General features: G+C 34.6%; 1 pseudogene across 1 annotated transcript; it reads right to left on the bottom strand.

Annotated features, from left to right (window-relative positions):
- Window positions 1–824: 824 nt before the first annotated feature.
- Window positions 825–4,533, bottom strand: LOC143611293 (disease resistance protein RPV1-like; annotated as a pseudogene). Its single transcript, XR_013149747.1, has 5 exons — window positions 3,929–4,533; window positions 3,767–3,855; window positions 2,585–3,686; window positions 2,336–2,497; window positions 825–1,970 (listed from the first exon to the last, which is right to left on the bottom strand). The product of XR_013149747.1 is annotated as a disease resistance protein RPV1-like (transcript).
- Window positions 4,534–5,884: the final 1,351 nt, after the last annotated feature.

Below are 5,884 nucleotides of genomic sequence, written 5' to 3'. Positions count from 1 at the left end.
GGTCAATTTGACTTATTGACTATGGTTGACTTTCTTGTGGTCAGCTGCACATGCTGGTGGTTCCTTATTGTAAGAATATTTCAGCTACTATCTTCTTGTTGGCAGTTTAAGATCATTCTTGGTACACACGGTACACAATCATAAATTCAATCTATTAAAGGTATTAAAATCAATCAATCAATCAAGTTTACTGCATATTGCTGTCGATCATTGTCTGACTTGTATTGGACTGAAAATTTTGTATTGGAGGTCCAGACAGTTGGTATATCCAATCTGAACTTTTTCGTAGTAAGGGTATCTTGGTCATTTGATTGGGAGGTGGATGAATTGTCACTTAATAGCAGCATTTTGTTGCACGGAATGGACCAATCTGTGCAAATCACCACATAAAAACATAAATACAGAACAAGTTAATACAACTAATGTTTTACTATAAATAAACTCCCGCAGTTCTAAAGTTAACAAGATATCAGTTCGGTTGGTATCCGGTTAAAATCACCACATAAAATGAAAGTACAAAACAAACTGTTGGTTTGCCCCCCTAAATAACATACAAACAGCACACGCATATGGAGATAATAGTAGAAATAACAAAAGCCTGCTGCCAATTTATAATAGCAAAACAGATAAAACACACAAATCGGTCAAATATATACCAAGTCTGCAACAACCCATCTGACCCGTTTGACCCGTACGCATGATCCCTAATCGTGCTGACCCATGACCCGTAAATGAACCGATTAACCCAACACAAACATCATCCTTGAATTAAAAAATTCATGATTAATTGTGAATTGTCCATTCATGTTGTGAGCGCCTATTATTCACAGCTCTGCATAGTAGGAGCCTCTGTATGAAGGAAATTCTGTCAAGGATGTAAAACCATAAGACTCAAGCTGCCCCCTGGACCCGTAAATTCTCAGGCCTTTCAACTGATATATGCTCTGTGGAAGACGACTTATGCCCACACCATCCATTCTTAACTCTTTCAAACATTCTAAACTCCCAAGTTCCTCTGGCAAATTATCAAGTTGAATACAATCCGTTAGGTGCAGCTCCTCTAAACTCTCTAATCTGCCAAGTTCCTTTGGTAACTCTTCTAAAAGCAAACATGATTTAAGGTTAACATATTTAAGGAGTTTCAACATGCAAATGCTATCGGGAAGATATTTGATTTCTTTAGTCCACAAAGATAGCTTCTCTAGACTTTGTATCTGGCCAAGATCCTTGGGCACCTCGGGTATATTGCCTTCAAGTCTAAGCTCTCTTAAATGTCGTAAACCACAAATGCTTGCTGAAAAAGACCCAACGTTTGTGCAAGCACATAGGCCAAAAGAAAGAAGCCTCTCAAGATTCCCACTCGATGAAGGTAGAGGTTCAACCAATCTACAACTAAATTGAAACTTTGGCAAATTATTTTTGGGATGCAATGGGCATGTATCTAGAGACTCTGCTACTAGTTGTAACTTGGCTTGAGAATCAATACTTGGTAATACATTCCGTTTGTCAACCAAGAAATATTCAAACCTCGCACAACCGCTTAAGTTTAAGTATACAAGATTTTTTAGACATCCCACTGGAGCAAGTATTTCTTGAAGATAGTTACATGCCTCAAGATTTAATTCCTCAAGGTGTGGAATCATCCCAAGGTTAAGGTTACTCACCATAGAACCACTGAGGTTGAGGACTTTAAGCTTATAACACTTAACAGGAATTTGTAGTTTCTCAAAGAGATAACAACGTTGAAAATTTAATTCCTCGAGGTGTGTACACATCCCAAGGTTAAAGTATCTCACCTTAGTACTACTAAGGTCGACGAGTTTGAGCTTGGGACATTCATTGAGCATGAGGAGTTTCACAAATTCATGACATTCTGCAAGAATTAATGCTTCGAGATGTGGAGCCATCCGAAAGTCGAAGGTTCTCAACTTTGACCCTATGCAGTCAAGGAATCTAAGCTTGTCAAGAACCTACCCCAACAAATAAGGAAGATGAATGTAAGTGTGATGACAATAACATAACATAACATAACATAACATAACATAACATAACATAACATAACATAATAAAGCATGATTTTCAAAAGAGAAAAAAAAAACCATTATTCTACCTTTCTTTCTTCCCCTTCCCAAAGTTCAGATATATTGCTGTCATTGATTTCAAGGTTAACTAGCTTATTTCCTCTAAATGTTCTAGGTAAGTACCGGAAAGGGTATCGATACCAACATAGAAATTGTAAAGAATCTGGTAAGTATTTGCTAACTTCGCAACATTCATATATATTGCTCTCATACATTTGATGGTTAACAAACTTATTTTCTTCCGATAATAGAACCCGATGTCGGATGTATTGGTTAGTTTCATCCACATTGAATTCTCTTAGTCCATTATTCACATAAAGAAATCTAAGTTCCTTCATCTTTCTAAGACCTTTCATAATAATTATGGGATCAATATCCGTAAACTTCAGCTTAATACATTTTGTTTCCTCGGTACCCTGTTAATGATAAAAAAAGGGGCCGATAATTAAAATTTGTCAAAGAAAATACAAAATTCATTTTTTCATAATTCATATATATTTGACACTTACTAATTCATTAACTAATATGTCATGAATTTCCTCTTTAATCCATAATCGACTATGTCTGCTAGGCTCTTTAGGGTGCAAACGTCGAACAATATTCCTGCCCAGTTCTTCTATATGGTCATGGAAGCCCAAAGTGTGATAGTTAGAAACAGTTATCAAAGATTTCTGCTCAAGAACTTTTAAACCAATTTGAGCATTAAATCCACAACTTTCAAGTGTTTGGATTGCTTTGTCTTTCCTTTCACCTTTGAGCATGCATACAACATCTAGGAATATTTCTTTCTCGTCATTCTCTAGACCATTATAGCTTAGTTCCAACCTTTTCAAAATTTTATCTAACGGAATTGTTTTTAGCCTTTCTATGGCATCCACCCATTCAGCCTCACTTCTACCACAAAGATGTGAACCCAAAACCTTAATCGTTAAAGGAAGACCAGCAGCATAATGTACAACTTTTCTAGAGAGATTTTCATACCCTTGATTTGGAACATCCCTCTTAAATGCATACCTACTAAAGAGACAAATTGCTTCCTCATGTGATAACAAATAAGCATCATGAATGAAGTTCACTCCGTGTGCTACAAGCACTTGCTCATCTCTTGTTGTGATGATGATTCTACTTTTTGACTTAAACCAACTAAGCTCACCTGCTAACGCGTCAAGCTGGTCTATATCATCCACATCATCTAGAACAACAAGAACCTTTCTACTTGGCATCATCTTTTTCATCTTATCTTTCCCATCAGAGACACTTGTTACTTCAATGCTTTGTGTATTTAACACATCTTTAAGGACCTGCTTTTGCAATTCTTTCAAACCAGAGCCTTTAGAAACTTCTCTGACATTCTCAACAAAGCTTTTACCTTCAAACCAAACGGACATTAGATCAAAAACAGCTCTTGCCAAAGTAGTCTTACCACCACCACCTATCCCTTTGATCCCTATCATCCGGACATCATCAGAACGAGTTTCTAAAGATGATACTACATTCTTTACCCGGGTCTTCATGCCTACTAACTTCCCATCAATGCTCGAATTATTGAAATGTAGCTTTAGTGAAATTTCTTGAACAATTTGTTGGATAAATTTAGCTTCATGCCTATGTGTTAAAGAAGATTCAATTACATTGCATGCATATCACATAGAAAAGAAAAGAAGGATATAAGATGAAGGAACTACCCATTAAATGTGGTCTTCAACTCCATTCCAGCAAGGTCGGCTGCTTCTTTAAGAGCATTTCTCCATCTTCCAACATCATTTTCATTTTCCTGTTTGATAAAGTGTAAAGCTTTCTTAGTATTCACAAGATTTAACACAACAAATAAAAACATTTTAATAAACTTCTGATAATCTAAAATGCAAGTCGTTCACTAAATAATACAAATACATATGTGGTAATAAAGAAGTTACCAGATCATTATTGAATCCACTGAAAGAAAAAGAAGACCCGTTAAAGAAAGATGCTGCAATAAAACAAAAACGGTCAAGAGGTAGAACCGGCCTCCATCTACCTTTCTCATGTTTTGCAAAAGCTTCTCCAACTGCCCCACTTTGGTTGCGTACTTCAGTTGGTTCAACATTGTAGAAAATGGGGTAAGCAGTATGCTCTGTCATCTTTTGGCACTCCATAATCTTTACAAGCTCATCTAAGCACCATGATGAAGATGCATAGTTCTTGGAGAAAACAATGATGTAAAATTTTGACTCTTCAATGGATCTGACGAGCTGGTCACTTATCCTTTCCCCTTTCTGGATTTTTTCATCATCTTTGTAAGCTATAATGCCTTTCTGTTGAAGAGCATGATAGAGATGATCAACAAAGGTTTTGCGGGAAACTCAAAAAGACATCATACTTGAAGCTCTTTTGAACTATTGAAGCTGAAGTAGATGCCATTGAATGTAAACTTCAAAGGTCGATAGGATAAAATGAATTCTTTACTGATTGGGGGAAACAGTTTATGAACTGAATGGAAACAGAGTTGGAAGAGATGGTCGAGTATTTTGATTGGAAAGCCATGTGGAGAAAGAACGATCCTTATTTGGTCAAGAAGAGAATAAGATTCTTTATATGCATTTTTAACCAAAATATAAGAACCAGAATATGAATTTAGAAAAGTTAAGATTCTATATAACACTTGAAACGAATATTAGTTAAATAGCTTGATCTGGTACTCTTCAATTTTCAAAGTATTTAATCCCTGAACAACAAATATATAAATAATAGGGTGTATTTTAGGAATCATAAAGAAATAAGAGTATTATATGAAAAGGAAACACAAGCACTCGCCTGCGTACTATAGTTTTTTATTCAAATAAGAAGTTTGATTTTCCTAAAAAGGCAAGGAAAGAGGATATTTTTGTCTTAACACTTTTATATCAAAACTCACTTACTTTAATTTCAAAACTCACTTACATTAATTTTAAAAACCCACTTACATAAAATCTAATTACATCTTCACTCATCTCCTACATCCACCACCACTCCACCGCCCACCGCCACCACCACGCCGGAAAAGTCCGAAAAAACACAATGGAAAACACTATGAAAAACACAATGTAAAAAACACTATGGAAAAAAACACAATGATAAAAACACAATAAAAACACAATTGTATAACACAATGAAAAAAAAAACACAATGAAAAATACTATTGTATAACACAATTTAGTAAAACACAATTTGTAAAAAACTCACTATTTTTTTTAATTTTTATATTATAATATGGTACTCATATAAAAGATAAAAAGACACTCGTTATTATGGTGATTATGTTTTTCAATAAAAACGTCGTAAAAAAAGTTATGGATGTTTTAAAATGATGGAGGAATTTGGTATGTGACTTGCATGTGGAGAGAGAAAGTCAACAAATATGTTATTCCTTTTATGCCATTTACCTTGTGTTCACACTTGATTTCCCCCTAAACTAATCTCAGCCCTCCATATTCAAAATCAATAAACAAGATTACTTTTTATCCTTCCTACAAAAACTATACTTTCTATTATAACCTAACCCTTTTATTCAATATATTATTACTCTAGTTCAAAACTATAATTACCAGATCTCACCCCTATAAAACACAAATGAAAGTTTTTTTTCTAAAAAAAAAACTACCACTTGTGAGAATTGAAGCCATGATAAAGAAAATCACCATTTGTGAGAATTGAACCTATAACCTTTGTTTTCATAGTCTAGCATTATTTCCATTCAACCAACGAGTCTTTTTGTACCCTCTTGTTTTAAAACAAAATTATATTTAAAATATAAATATCTTTTTAACTGTTATCGGTTTCTCAGA

This window comes from Bidens hawaiensis, unplaced genomic scaffold, assembly GCF_021521415.1.
Source record: "Bidens hawaiensis isolate Kalapana, Puna unplaced genomic scaffold, B.hawaiensis_p1.1 tig00030479_1, whole genome shotgun sequence".
Classification (NCBI taxonomy): domain Eukaryota; kingdom Viridiplantae; phylum Streptophyta; class Magnoliopsida; order Asterales; family Asteraceae; genus Bidens; species Bidens hawaiensis.
The sequence above is the reverse complement of the archived record's forward strand: the minus strand, read 5'-3'. Positions and strand labels throughout refer to the sequence as shown.